Raw genomic sequence first — 16,474 nt, forward strand, 5'->3', positions numbered from 1 at the left:
AAACCCCTGTGGGGTCAACATGCTCACTACACCCGTAACTGAATTCCTCAAGGGGTGTAGTTTCCTAAATGGAGTCACTTTTTGGGCGTTTTCTCTGTTTTGGTCCTTCAGGGGCTTTACAAATGTGACATGGCCTCCGAAAACCATTCCTGTTAAATTTGAGCTACAAAAGTCAAATGGCGCTCTTTCCCTTCTAAGCCCTGCCGTGTGTCCAAACAGTCGTTTATTACCACATGTGGGGTATTGTTTTACTCGGGAGAAATTGCTTTACAAATGTTGTGGTGCTTTTTCTTCTTTAGTCCTTGTGGAAATTAGAAAAAATTAGCTAAACCTACATTTTCTTTGAAAGAAAGTAGATTTTAATTTTCACGGCCTACTATACCCCTAGGTAATTTCCTCAAGGGGTGTAGTTTCCAAAATGGGGTCACTTGTGGGGGGTTTCCACTGTTTTGGCACCGCAAGAGCCCTTCAAACCTGACATGGTGCCTAAAATATTTTCTAATAGGAGGCCCAAAATCCACTAGGTGCTCCTTTTCTTCGGAGGCCGGTGCTTCAGTACATTACCACACTAGGGCCACATGTGGGATATTTCTAAAAACTGCAGAATCTGGGCAATAAATATAGAGTTGCGTTTCTCTGGTAAAACTTTGTGTTACAAAAAAAAATTATTAAAAATGAATTTCTGCCAAAAAATAATAAACTGTAAATTTCACCTTTACATTGCTTTAATTCCTGTGAAACATCTAAAGGGTTAAGAAACTTTCTGAATGCTGTTTTGTATACTTTCAGGGGTGAAGTTTTTAAAATGGGGTGATTTATGGGGACTTTCTAATATATAAGGCCCTCAAAGCCACTTCAGAACTGAACTGGTCCATGAAAAAATAGCCGTTTGAAATTTTCTTGAAAATGTGAGAAATTGCTGTTAAAGTTCTAAGCCTTGTAACGTCCTAGAAAAATAAAAGGATGTTCAAAAAACGATGCAAACATAAAGTAGACATATGGGGGATGTTAACTAGTAACTATTTTATGTAGTATAACTATCTGTCTTACAAATAGATACATTTAAATTTAGATAAATAATAATGATGTTTGAGCCGTACACTGAAATATCTATTATTTTTTAGAGAGCATGAGTAGCCACCGTTTCACTTTTCATAGCATTGTGACCTCCTTCACACACACTTTTTGACAGCGTTATTAATGGTGTTTTGTATAAGGCTATGTTCACACGGCTTAGCAAAATACGTCTGAAAATACAGGCGAAAACAGCTCCTGATTTTCAGACGTCTTTTTAGCAACTCGTATTTTTCGCTGCGTATTTTACGGACGTTATTGGAGCTGTTTTTCAGTGGAGTCAATGAAAAACTGCTCCAAGAACGTCCCAAGAAGTGACATGCACTTCTTTTTCACGCCGTATTTTGACAGCATCGCGTAAAATTACACTTCGTGGGAACAGAACGCCGTAAAACCCATTGCAAGCAATGGGCAGATGTTTGTAGGCGTTTTTTCAGGCGTAATTCGAGGCGTAAAACTCCAGAACCACGTCTTAACTACGTCTTAAAACCGTGCGTGTGAACATACCCTGAGCGGTTTTCCTGGTGTTCTTGAAGTTTTGCAGAAAAAGCACCATACCCAGAGCATGCAGCATTTTGAAAAAAACACCACTGACCACAAAAAAAATCACAAACCAAAAACTGTATATATGTAGTGTTTTCTCATATTTGATTATAGACTTTATATAAGTCAAAAAGTACACCAAAAGTGTAAGTAAACGCTGTGTGAATGAAGCCCATAGGATACCCTGCATATATTATTATTCCACAAACAGTAAACCAAAGAATCCAGTGCTCCGCTTCAGATTTCAGACCCTGCTGGTCTTTGGCCTTTTTTTATCTACAAGACAGCCGTGTCCTGGTGTAAAGTGGTTTTGAATTCTCCTACTGTATTAACCTTTGGCCACTTTGTAGGAAGCTTTCCCATTAATCCTGCTCTTAGATCATCTGTAATTATTTCTTTATCTGCAGTACCAGTTGTATCCTCTAAATGGTGCTCTAGCACCAAACAAAGCAGGGAATTTGCCAATCCTGTAGATCACATATGTCTTGAGGTATACAGCAAAATATGGCGTGTGACGTATGGCGCACATCTTGTAATCGTCCTTATTGTAGAACTGTGTAGTGCGACTATTTTCACTTGTGCTTTTTACTGTATTGCCGAAATTACTGTCTGTAAGTATTCTCCAAACATGTTCATGAAACCCGTAGTTCTGGTTACCTGCAGGGGGCAGTAGAATCCTTTCCTTTTTTTTTCTTTTTCTTATACTGTCCTTTCTGTTTGATTTCTTATTTCTTATGATTCGAAATTAGATTTTTAGTCCGTTGACTTCTGCTGTTATTTTCTATTGACCAATCTTATTTCCAAATCTTCGTTACATTTGCAAACAAGTATATTTCATATTGAAGTGTGTGTGTGTGTGTGTGTGTATATATATATATATATGTGTGTGTGTGTGTGTGTGTGTATTTTTTTTTTTTTTGTAGCAAGACGTTGATACATTTATTTAGAAACCCGAATTGATTGACCTACTAAGCTAGTTTGTTTGTAATCGGAGCTAATCCAAACTATGTTTACTACTCTAGTTTTATGGGACTGGTAGCTGTTGGCAGAGTAGAGATAGACCAGAAGACTCATCTGATAAAAAAAATATCTGTATAATTCATTGTAAATTGGCCTGTTCATGGGGGCCACGTATATTTCTAAAGGACGTCTATCCATCTTCTACTGGCACCAGGTCATGACTATAAAAACCTTTAAAATGTCATCTAACAGCAATTACCTGCACATTCTTATAGCCATAATTTTGGATTTTTCTGCCAATGAAATCCATTGCAAAAAAATGAAATAATAAAAAAAAAAAATGCTTTATTTGGGGTCTGTAATATGGGGTACAATACACATAGAGAGATATAGATATATCTCTCTCTCAGCCTCAACCTTATAGATTAACATTCGATCACTTACTGCTGCATGATGCCTTCCTGCAGCTAGAACAGAGGATTAATCTATGGCTGGATCGTCAAACTGATTAAAAAGGTCATTACATTCAATCACTGATTAACTTTCTATATAGAGAGGAGGAGAGCACATAGTGACGTCAGAGTTGCTATAACAAGATGCAGAAACAACGATCCCAGCACCTGTGTGTCCATCACATGACCATGGACCGGATTTTATCCATGGGAGTAAACAATGAATGTTCTTCATGACCGCAAGCAGAGATCTTGAAAACCATGAGGAATTAATGGAGAAAAGTATATTGGATCATTTTTTTTTTAAAACTCTTTTTATTGTACAATAAAGACAATACAATTAGTGTATCAATAGAGAAATAATGGCATCACATCATGTGTACATATATTAAATAAAATACAATGAAGAGATAAGAAACAGAGTATCCGGTCACTCCAGAAACAATACTCAATCTCACATATATGTAAAGTGCACAGCATAAATCCGGATATTACATAGAAATCTAATACATATTGTATGGAAAAACTTAGTAGAACATAGTTTAATTGAACTTCCGCACATGTGAGTTTCGTACTTCACATCATTATCACATCCTGAGCATTAAGCAGAGCACTGTATATAGGATACGAAAGTAGCAACACATTTCGTGAAACAGTCATGTACAGCAACGGGACCCCTTCCACACCCAAACACTGGCCACTTCAGCAATCCTAAAGATGAGAGGAGAGGCCCGCTCCCCATTATCTCAGAGGAAGTCCAAACATCCCAGATCCCCTGGAATTTGTGGGGACAGCCTCTGAGTATATACCGTTCTCTCATATGGAATTGTCGCGTTTATTAATTGTATCCATTGGGCACAGGTAGGAGGTCTATCTCCCATCCATCTGATCGCAATAGCTTTTCGAGCAAAAATAATGATTCCCTAAGGAAGATCCTGGTATAATGTAACCATATCGACTCATCTAATAAGCCCAGAAGACAAACCTCAGGGGTGTAAGGCAGCGGGATCGCCAGAAGAGATGACAACTTTGATATTACATCCTCCCAGAATGACTTAATATATGAGCAGTCCCATGCCAGATGCCAGAAGTCAGCCTGTGGTTCCGAACACCTATGACATCTAGTGTGTGGGAGTCTTCCCATTTTATGGAGATGCGTTGGGGTCAAGTAGCATAAATGTAAAAAGTATAGTGGAGTCATATGATTGTTAATTGCAGGAGATGCCAGTGCTCCCCCCCCCCCCCCAACCTCCACAGATATACCTGGAATAAGAGATCTCCATCTAGTCTCAGAGACCAACTGTGTAGAGTCCAATTTGTGTCCCAAAAGATATGTGTATAATGCTGATATGATGCCCCTGGGGCCTTGTGTTACAAATATGCCAATCAAGGGATAGTCAGACATTGGGTATAATATACCCAGAAACTGTCTTTGGAGAGCGTGCCTTAATTGCAAATGTCTGTAAAATGATGTGTGGTATGTGGTATAATTCCTGTATCTGTGTAAATGATCGAAGAGTCCCATCGCTGTTCACATCCCACAAAGTCAACACCATGTGAAAACTAAAACAAAGAATCCGTAAGCAAAGAGTTATGAGAAAACATGGGGTTCCCCCAGAGAGGCACCGTGGGATTAAGGCCGTGGTAGTGAGATCTCTCCTTAGCCGCCCTCCATACCTGAACAGTCAATTTGTGAAGTAGCAGTAAACGGCGAGGAAACAGTCCTGACTTCTTCAGGACTGGCCATAATATACCCATCCCCAAATAGTGTGCTAGGTAATATTCAACAATGCTTGGAGTAAGATGTTGAGTCCAGACATGAAGGAAGCGGAGTTGGCCAGCCAAGAAATATAAATAAAAGTCTGGAAGGGCATGCCCCCCTGAGTTTTCGGCCTCTCTAAAATATTCACACCCAATTTATGTCTGGATTTACCCCATACAAATATAGTCAACAGAGACTGTAATTTGGGGAAAAAGGACCTAGGAATAGGACCTGAGGCATGTTCAAGGAGGTATAAGCCTTTCGGGAGGAGAATCGTTTTGATTAAGTTGATGCGTCCAGGGACAGACCGAGGCACAGCACCCCAAATCTTACATTTGGATTCAGTATAAATATTTTTCGCATGGGATTTATTAGCGCATTTAGTAATATAAATACCTAGACATTTAAAATCCTCCACCACTGGTAGGTTATAGTACTCAGCAGGCCAATCCGATTCCCATAAGGGCATCAAAGCAGATTTGCCGCAGTTTATGTGGAGGCCCTGAAAATGGTGCAAATGTATCCAAGAGATGACTAGCTCTACACAAGGACACGTCTGGGTCTGCGATAAATAGAATAAGATCATCTGCATATAAGCCGATACGCGCTCTGCCTGGGACTCCACTCTGGGGAAGACCCTGACACACTGTCCATATATGGACAGCGATGTCAGGGAATTCCACAGAGTCCCGGAGCAGAGCCGATACTCGCGCTCTGCGCGGGTCTCCGGCTCTGGGGAAGCCCCAGACATCGCTGTTCATATGTGGACAGCGATGTCAGGGAATTCCAGAGTCTCGGAGCAGAGCCTATACTAGCGGCTCTGTGTCCCGCGGGCCGCAGATGACAGCCCCAGGGGCCGCGTGCTTGAGACCCCTGATCTAGCATATACCTCCAATGGGAGACCATCATGTCCTGGGGATTTACCTCTAGCTAAATCTGAAACCGCCAATTCAATATCCGCCAGAGTAATATCTGAATCCAAAAGTTGCACATCTGCCTCAGACAGCTGGGGAAGTAGATTTCATTCAAATTGGTGTCTAGTTCAACCTGGGATTTATAGTATTGGGTGGAGTAGAGTTGAGTATAAAATTCTCTGACTCGATTCAAGATTAATTGATTATCCAAGAGAACCTCCCCCTGGGTTGATATTTTAAGAATAGCTGGTGAGGCATTATTTTGGTGCACTGTATGGCATTATTTTGGTGCACTAGATGAGCCAGTATTGGATCACTTTTAACTATACAAAATATGTATGGAATTTAGTTTGTTGAATCCGGATAACCCCTTTAAGGCCACGTTCATACTTGCGTATTTAGGACAGAATTTTACATCTGTAATTGCACGCCAAAACCAGGAGTAGAGAATAAACAGAAGAAACATATTAGAAAGATTTGCACCTCACCTGGTTTTGGCTTACAAATACTGATGAAAAATATTGCTGTTTGAAAGTGGCCTAATACACCGTGCAGGGCTAAAAAAAAAATTCCTGTAGCCAATGTGGCTAGAAATGCGCTACCGGCACGTAATATTTAAATTGTTTTCTTTGGAACAGGTTACAAAATGTCTGTATGGTCTGACCCAGCAGCCATGTTGTAATCCATCTGTCCACATTTTCTTAGTATCTCAACAAATGTATCTTGGTAAAAAGTAAGGGACAGATGGGGGGTGTATGACTACAGGATCAGTTTTGTTTGTTGAATTTTACCATGGAAACAGAATATTTACAAAGTTGCTTCATTTTTAATTTTAGATGCTTTTTTAAAATAAATAAAAATGGTTGTGATGGTGGATCTTTAAGTCTTTAGTAGTTTGTCCTTCACGCTATAATCTATGAATATCATAAAGACTGAATCCATCTGACCTGCAGAAGAATCTTCTCAATCCCATCGCTGTGACGATCGGAATGATCAGAGGGGATCCAAGCAGATTCCTATGCAGAGCTTTGTCCTTTAAGATGTTCGTCTGATGGGAGTGATCGGTTTCTGATTATCATCGCGTAGACCGCAGGGTACTAGTGTTGTCTAACATGAAGTAAATTCATCTTTTCCCATTACGTGTGTTGTATACAGCAAAAGTCCGAAGCCTGAAGTCTGGGACTCTGTTTTATGACATATTTGGGTAGACTATACCATAGTAGTGCCGTCCTAATATTTTGGTTTCTACTGGAAAAAACTTGGACTGTATTGGCATATATAATAAATAAATCACAATCTCCCATATATGGACTGCAGTGTTTTTTCATGGTACCGATTTCTCCTTTTCGAAGATCCATCTGGTAGGGAGTCTTAAGGGCAATGCTCCTTGGGAAAAAGTATGCAATATAGGTCTCCACAAAGAAGAAAACAGTCTCTCTAGCGCCACCTATAGGGGTCTTAAGCGGCAGACATTGACTTACAGGGTAGTCCTCTATGGTGGGGGCTGGATCATGTATTTTTTTTTGTATACATTGTGCTCAATTTAACTTTGCTGCCAGTTCTGAGACCAGTGAGGAGGTGACACTGCCTGACATCGCTCTGATCACGCTGCTCTTTAATCTGGAAAATGATCCCGCAAGACATTGAGCCATCTGCTTGTGCTCGCCCCCCTCCTCTTCAGAGTCGGATATTTCACTCTTCGTGCCCAGGGGAGCAGTTTGTGAATTAATGTGTTATGGTTGCAGCGGGAGTTAGTTGTCTCTCTGTGTTTTGTTAACTGCCCATCTCCGGTCTGTGCACATCATTTCCCTTCTTCCCTATGGGACAAGTAAAAACCTGAGAGGGTAAGTGGGCCGTCTCATTCCACCAGGCAGACCCTGTCACTGCCAGCTTTCTCTGTGCCTGTTTGATTCTCCCCAGCACACACACACTCGCCCGCCTGTCATCTGCCAGAGAAATGCAGTGATTTGGGCCAGGAGAATGCTACTCCTGGGGGATCCTTTGCTCTCCAACTAATTGAATTATGGCTTTGGTGTCAGTATGGTAGGAATACAAATCATATCTAAGAGGGAGGGGGAGAGGAGTAACAAAGGATAGGGCTGGGGAGCCAATGGTAGTGGATTGCTTTGTAGCATAAGTAAGATACCACTATAGATATATGTTACACGTTTACTAATCCATACATATACATTGTCGATCATTGGACGGTTTCCATATTGGATTCTTATACAATGGCAGAAAGCGATGAAGTACTACAATGCTGTAGTTATTGGTCTCTACTGCTGTGCTATTCTCCTATGCAGAAGTTACTAATATTTTCCATAAACCTCTCAATGGCCCTGTCAATAGTTTCCTTGTAAATAAATAAATTCATAGTCTGTTGCTTCCAGTCTCTTATATGAAGCTCCAGATCCCCTGCACACGACGTATGGTTCTATACAACAGCGGATATTAGGCTCTGTTTACATTTGCCTTGGAGGGTTCGTTAGGGGCTTCTGTCGCAAATCCAGTTGAGGTTACTGGAAACAGAGCAGCATGCTGCGCTATTGTTTCCGGTAAACTACGGACTCCCTGACGAAAAGCCGACAGAACTCATTGTCAATGGGTTTCGCCGGCGTTTGTGTCCGTGGTGCAATGGAGCCATCCCTTCCAGTATTCCCCTGTACTGCTCCTGGCGGAGTAGAACGACGGAATGACCAAACGCAGGTGTGAACATAGCCTTACACATTGTGTGCCGGCAGCACATTTCTAGCCACATTGTGAACATAGCCTTGCATTTAGAAAAAATAATAATATATAGATCAACTAATCGTATATTCTATGAACTATCAATATTTATCGTTGTAAATAGAGGAGTCTGTTGCTTTTTCTGCTGGACCATTAATAAATGAATCTATTCTGTAGGAACCAGGGACAGTACTGAGGTAGTTTGTGCCTCAAGCCTCCGAGAAGAGCTGGAGATTGGGTGAGCCTATAAAGCACAACACATGGTTTTGTCTTATCCTGTTATGTCATTGTTGTTCTGAACATTTAAACAACGTTTGTGACACTAAAGGGTTGATATAACCTTTCCCCGTGTTTTCCATTAACAGATTGCAGCGCCTTCTTTACTGGCAGCGAGCAGCAATTTATAGGAATCGCAACCAAGTGTATATAACATCCCTGGCACACAAGGAGTTACACAACCCCCTCCGTATACTCATTGAACATTGCAACCGGTGGCTATAATTTTGCTTGCTAGTTTATTGCCAAGCTCTTAGCTGCTAGTATTCAGGTATGTAAATAAGAGACCAGAGCAGACGTACATTTGCATAAAATAACAGCGCCATTTAGGAACATCTGTCACCAGGGAAGTCTGTAGAGACAACACCGCATTATTGTTTATCAGGGCTGCATCGGACTCTCTAATCCATGTACCCCTCCCTTTGCTCAGCTGGGAAGTGTACCAAGTCCGTGGCAGGCACATCTCTTATAGGAAGGAAACCTGCCCAGCACGGATCAGCAGGATGGATGATGGCACCACATGAAGACATGTCCCAGATTTTAGCGTTACACGCAAACCTGTGATGGCACTTCTACTGGGTCACTGCTTTTATGAGTGTCATGGCCGCCACCTGCTTTATACGTGAACACTGGAGGCGGACAGGGCAATGTCAGCCAATGGACCCAATAATTTCATCCTGGAATTACTTAGTTATGGGAAAAAAATCACTGAAGTCCTTGAGTTGTCCCTTCCTATCAGGATATTAAAAATGCTTTTTAATGTCATGTCTGTTTCTGGCAAAGCTGGGTGACTACCCTTGTTGGAGCGTTAATGGTGGCCTCTTAAATTGTCACCCAACTTTCCTAAAAATAGAAACATTTTCTATATACCTGTTGTTTTTTTTTTTGTTTTTTTTTCTTATTTAAAACTTAATCACAAACTGGTCACCATTACTGTCCCCGCTTTACGGGAACAGCCGATCCAAGATGACTGATCTATTTCCTGGTAGACCTCAGTGCAGATAATGTTTGGCTAGGGGGACTGTTGAGGGACATGAGCTTTCCAGATTGCTCTTTCTAGCTGTATTATAGAGAATGTATTCAGCAGTGCTCATGTGCTATGTAAGTAACTGCTTCATAGAAATCGGCTATAAGATTTTATTAGGAGGGTTTGTTACGCACTGAGGTTAATGTCACCGGCTCGGAGAGCGTTGTATGGGCTGAGAAATGGTAAGTGGAATCCATAATGTATTCTTCTTCATCCCGTACTCTGCTGGTTTCCCTTTACCTGACTGCTGCCTTTTAATGTCCTGTGCGCTGGGAATTTACAGCTCTGCAGCTTTATTTATTGCTCGGCGTCCGCTGCAGATGGACAGTTGAAATATAGCATTGGCTGTCACTGGAAATGTGTGTTTTTAAACATGGGACCAGTCACATTCTTATTCCGGTATTACAGAGTGATGGATGGCATTTAAATGTTTTGGGAAATGCTGCCTCAGCCATGCCTGCCTGAGCACCTAGAACCCCTATATTTCAGCCCTATGGATAAAAGTCTGAGGAGGGGGCTGTAATTTCAGGTTTTCAATGAGCAGTGTTCTTACATTGAGCTCCATGTGAAATATAAGCAAAAGTCTGATCATCCAACAATGTTGGCGTCGTTTTTGTTCATCCGATTATATACAGTGAAAATATTCAACCCGACCCCCACCTGTCAAGACTTTTCATTTTTTGCTGTTTAACCGAAAGGCACTACAAATTAATCTTCATCTGTGATTTCCTCAAGATTGTGGTTAAACAGATTCATTTTGCCCCGATTTAGAAAAAGTTGTTGCAAAAATAGTTCTATGACCGCAATGTTTGGGAAAAAATCCTCCTCCGCTTTTTTCTATGTACTCCTGTTGGAAACTTCCATCCAGTTCCATTCATTTGGATGAGGCTGTTTCTGCAGCGGGTGCATGGATGTCTGCAAGTTCCCTTCAAATACATGGAACAGATTTTCAGTCACTCAAATTTCTGCAACAAAATCTGCCAGGTGTGACTGCACTCTTGTGTTGCAGGGAGCTATAAAATAAATGAATACATAAATATTATCCCCCCCCCCTTTACTGTGACACCCCTTAATCCATCACTGGAATGGCCAATTGGAGTACAGGTATATTCACGAACAATAGTAATGGTGCGACTGGACCCCACACAACAAAAGTAGGTGGTGCTTACAAGTTTTTGTTGCGGTTTTAATTGGTTCCAGTCCCTTTAGTTAAAATGACCACGTTACAGGAAAAATTGTGTACAAATACACGTGGGGTTTGCCATTGATTGGTATTTAAAGGTTGTGGGGATACTGCATTATTTGCTGCTGTTTCCAAACAATGTGGCCATTAACCATCAGTTTAAAAACCACATCGATTTGCGGTAAAACTGCTGGTCAGCGTGGATCCGGACGCTACAGGTGGCCTCCCCCATAAAAGTAAGATATTTGGTCAAATGGTTATTGCCCGTGTGCACTCCATACTTTTATTAATGCTGTCTAAGATTTAGATAGTGTAAAGTTAGACCAAGCATCAGAAGAAGCACCAAATTTATCACAGTGGTTCATGCTGTATGATAGATTTGGAGCATCTTGCTAGACACGTTAGACACTTTTTCATATACCACCTCTTGGTTGGCGTAGTTCACGCCAGTTTTTTGTGCACACAACGGTGCATTTAAGCCATGCCCCTTTTGGATAGAAACCCCATCCCCTTATGTCTTAAGCCACCCCCAATTTCAGACAGGCACAAAACTTTTCCCAATCAGTTAAAAAATGTGCCTCATGTCATGTGTGCCAGAATTCTGACACATTTTGAGTAGTAATTCTGCCCCAATTTGTTGAAGCTGTTTTTTTTACAATACATTTTGTATCATTTTTATAAAACCGCAAAAACGGAAGCAAAATGGCACATTGGAGCCTTGGAGACCATGTAAAACAAATTCACCTGTATCTGGAAGGCTTAATTGCTGATGAGTCGTTTACTGGCAAAATTGCCCTCCTGAAAACAAAAAGACTAGAAAACTTTCCATAACTGGGATATACAGGTCCTTCTCAATGAATTAGAATATTATCAAAAAGTAAATTTATTTCAGTAATTCAATTCAAAAAGTGAAACTCCTAATAGATTCATTCCATACAGTGTGATCTATTTGCAGTATTTTTTTCTTTTAGGCCTCATGCACACGACGGTAGTGTTTTTCTGGTCCGCAAATTCCAGGACCGTGTTCCGTGAAATGTCCTCCGCAGTTCATCCGTATGTAATCCGCAGAATGCGGATAAAAAAAAAAGCCTAGGTAAAACAGGATGACGACAGAACTCATTCCCGGTCGTCGCCTAGCAACACTTCCGCAAATCCGAAACTGCGGTTGACACACGGAGGTGTACCCGCATTTTCCACGGGCCCATTGACTTCTATTGGCATGTCCGCATCGAATTTGCGGGCCGTAATAAGACATGTCCTGAGTTTGTGCGGCACGGATTTGCGGACATGCGGGGACCCGTGAAAACACGGATAGTGTGTATGGGTCCATAGAAATGAATGGGTCCGCAATTCTCCCGTGGATTTTCGGGGGAATTGCGGACGCAAAAACACGTTCGTGTCCATGGGGCCTTAATGTTGATGATTATGGTAACCGTTAATGAAAACCAAAAATTTCATCTCTCAGAAATTTCGAATATTAAATAAGCCCAATTTCGAAAAAAAAATTTAATACCGAAATGTAGGCCTAATGAAAAGTATGTACAGTATCTGCCCTCAATACTTGGTCTGTGCTCCTTCTGCATGAATTACTGCATCAATGCGGCGTGGCATGGAGGCGATCAGCCTGTGGCACTGCTGAGGTGTTATCAATGCGGCGTGACATGGAGGCGATCAGCCTGTGGCACTGCTGAGGTGTTATCAATGCGGCGTGGCATGGAGGCGATCAGCCTGTGGCACTGCTGAGGTGTTATCAATGCGGCGTGGCATGGAGGAGATCAGCCTGTGGCACTGCTGAGGTGTTATGGAAGCCCAGGTTGCTTTGATAGCGGCTTCAGCTCGTCTGCATTGTTGGGTCTGGTGTCTCACCTTCCTCTTGACAATACCCTATAGATTCTCTATGGGGTTTAGGTCAGGCGAGTTTGCTGGCCAATCAAGCACAGTGATACTGTGGTTATTAAAACAGATATTGGTACTTTTGGCAGTGTGGGCAGGTGCCAAGTCCTGCTGGAAAATGAAATCCGCATCTCCATAAAGCTTGTCAGCGTGTTCAGGGTGGATATGCTGCGTCATGCTGCGCAGCGTATCCACCCTTGACACCGCAGGGAATGCCGTCCGAAAAATCGCACCACATTCTGGTGCGGTTTTCTGGCAGAATTTAAACCGCGTAAACCAGCGCCGGAAAAACAAAATAAAACGTTCATACTTGCTCTTACCCTCCCTCTTCTCTGCGCATGTTCCGGCCTCCTGGGATGACGTTGAAGGCCATTTGACCGCTGCAGCGGTCACATGGGATGTAACGTCACCCCGGGAGGCCGGACTGGAGAAGAAGCAGGGTACTCTGGGTAAGTATAATTTATTTATTTTTTTCTTTGTTACTTGCAGTTGGGTGTTTTTTTTCCGGCGGAATCTGTGTCGCAACACACACTACCTTGTTGCGGGTTTAAGCACCCCATTGAATTCAACGTGGGAAAACCCGCAACAGAAGAGCTGAGATTCCGCAGCATTAATTGGCATGCTGTGGTTGAGGAAACCGCACCGCAGGTCAATTTTATGTGCGTTTTTTTTCGCGCCTTTTTTCCGCTGTGTGGGGACGAGATTTATTGAAGTCTTATCCACACTGCAGCTACTGTAATATGCTGCGTGTGTTCGTACCCTTAAAGAGACTCTGTCACCAGATTATAAGTGCCCTATCTCCTACATAATGTGATCGGCGCTGCCATGTAGATAACAGCAGTGGTTTTTATTTTGAAAAACGATCATTTTTGAGCAAGTTATGAGCTAGTTTCGATTTTATGCTAATGAGTTTCTCAATGGACAACTGGGCGTGTTTTTACTTTTTACCAACTGGGTGTTGTGAAGAGGAGTGTATGAGGCCGACCAATCAGTGACTAATCAGCGGCATACACTTCTCATTGTTCCAGCCCAGCTTCTTTCACTGCACAATCACACTGTCCTGTGGATCATGCTGGGCTGGAACAATGAGAAGTGTATGACGCTGATTGGTCACTGATTGGTCGGCCTCATACACTCCTCTGTACAACACCCAGTTGGTAAAAAGTAAAAACACGCCCAGTTGGCCATTTAGAAACTCATTAGCATAAATCTAAACTAGCTCATAACTTGCTCAAAAATTATCGTTTTTCAAAATAAAAACCACTGCTGTTATCTACATTCCAGCGCCGATCACATTATGTAGGAGATAGTCAAGTTATAATCTGGTGACAGAGTCTCTTTAAATTGCAACGAGCTCCGGTTACGAGCCATTTTGTTTGTAGCTACTCGTGTATTAGCAGATACTCGCTATAGTTTATTTGTTTCTGTTAATATTACTTTATGTAGTGTACGTATTAAATATATTTTGTTTTAGCATACAGTAGGTGCATTTATCAATATGGTCCAGGTGTAGAAATTTTGATGCCAAGTTGATGAGAATATTTATAATATCTAGTCGCTCTGAGGGTGTATTCACAAGTGCAGGTTTTGACCAGTGGTTTTTAGCCTGTTTTTAAGGCAAAACCAGATGTATATTATAAAAGGACAGAAAGTATAGAAGACAGATACTACTTGAACATCTCAAATTATTTGAATCAACTCCTGGTTTTGGCTTTAAAAAACGGCATTAAAATCTGATCAAAAACTGCACATGTGAATACACCCTAAGGCCCTGTTCACACAGTTTTTTTTTTATTTTCTGCGGCAAAAACCGCCCAAAATTGCCTCCTATTGATTTCAATGGGAGGTGCAGGCGGTTTTTGTTTTTTTTCCCACGAGCAATAAAAAATGCTCACGGGAAAATTAAGCGACATGCCCTATCAATGAGAGACGGAAACACGCGTTTTTTTGCCGCAATTTTTTTACGTGTTTTTTGGCAAAAAACGCTCGCGGTTATTCCCTTTGTCTGTTAAAAAAAAAAAAACGCCTCAAAAAATCGCGTGTGGTGCAAAACCACTTAAAAAAATGACCGTCAGCACAGCACACTGTAAAACCCATTCAAATGATAGGGCAGATGTTTGCTGCCGCTTTGGAGCCGTATTTTCGGACGTAATTCGGGGCTAAAACGCCCGAATTACGTCCGTAAATAGGGCGTGTGAACATACCCTAAGGGTATGTGCACACGGTAGCAGGCTTTTACGTCTGAAAAGACAGACTGTTTTCAGGAGAAAACGGCTGCCTCGTTTCAGACGTAATTGCTCCTCCTCGCATTTTGCGAGGCTTCTCTGACAGCCGTAAATTTTGAGCTGTGCTTCATTGAGTTCAATGAAGAACGGCTCAAATTACGTCTGAAAGAAGTGTCCTGCATATAATGTATATAAGTGTCCTGCATATAATGTATATAAGTGTCCTGCACTTCTTTTGACGAGGCTGTATTTTTACGCGTCGTCGTTTGACAGCTGTCAAACGACGACGCGTAAATTACAGGTCGTCTGCACAGCACGTCGGCAAACCCATTCAGATGAATGGGCAGATGTTTGCCGACGTATTGTAGCCCTATTTTCAGACGTAAAACGAGGCATAATACGCCTCGTTTACGTCTGAAAATAGGTCGTGTCAACATACCCTTAGGCTGGGTTCACACGAGCACATTAACGTCCGTAATGGACGGACGTATTTCGGCCGGAAGTCCCGTACCGAACTCCGTGCAGGGAGCTGGGCTCCTAGCATCGTAGTTATGTACGATGCTAGGAGTCCCTGCCTCTCTGCAGGACAACTGTCCCGTACTGTAATCATGTTTTCAGTACGGGACAGTAGTTCCACGGAGAGGCAGGGACTCCTAGCGTCGTACATAACTATGATGCTAGGAGCCCGGCTCCCTGCACTGAGTTCGGTCCGGGACTTCCGGCCGAAATACGTCCGTCCATTACGGACGTTAATGTGCTCGTGTGAACCCAGCCTTACTCCTACATCTGAGTACACAGACTTCAAGCAGTGAGGGTATGTTCACAGCTTAGCAAAAAACGTCTGAAAATACGGAGCTGTTTTCAGAGAAAGCAGCCTCTGATTTTCAGGCGTTTTTTAAGCTAAAAATGAAGCTTCTTTTAATTTGGAGCTTCTTTTGAGGCTTCTTTTCAGGCATTTTTTGAGGCGTTTTTCATAGTGTTCAATGGAAAATGCTACTTTTTTTTACGGAGCGTCTTTTTACGCTCCGTTTTTTAAAACCGCAGCGTAAAAAGACGCCTTGTATGAACTAAATGCTGTTTTTCCCATTGATTTCAATGGTCAGATGTTTGTAGGCGTTCAGCTTCCGTTTTTACATACGCCTGAAACCACTGAGTGTGAACATACCCTAAGGGTAAAAGCCATTAGATAACCTCCTCACCAGTCCGTGCTGCTCTCCTCCTCATCAGGGACAGAGAGGAGAACTATCGTTCAGCACAAGCAGTGAAGTGCATAACTTATGGCTTTTTTTTCCTCACTGCTTGTAGTCTGTATATCTCTTAGGGTATGTGCATACTCAAAATAAAAAAAGTCTGAAAATACGGAGCTATTTTCAAGGGAAAACAGCTCCTCGTTTTCAGACTTTTTTTATTCAAAGTCGCGTTTTTATCTGCCGTTTTT

At 42.0% G+C, this 16,474-nt stretch overlaps 1 protein-coding gene across 1 annotated transcript in view; it reads left to right on the forward strand.

Annotated features, from left to right (window-relative positions):
* ACBD6 (acyl-CoA binding domain containing 6) overlaps positions 1 to 16,474 on the forward strand; it is a 66,353-nt gene that overhangs the window by 20,239 nt on the left and 29,640 nt on the right. The gene's annotated exons all lie outside the window — the stretch shown is intronic.

Source organism: Rhinoderma darwinii, chromosome 7 (genome assembly GCF_050947455.1).
Source record: "Rhinoderma darwinii isolate aRhiDar2 chromosome 7, aRhiDar2.hap1, whole genome shotgun sequence".
In the NCBI taxonomy this organism is placed as follows: Eukaryota; Metazoa; Chordata; class Amphibia; order Anura; family Rhinodermatidae; genus Rhinoderma; species Rhinoderma darwinii.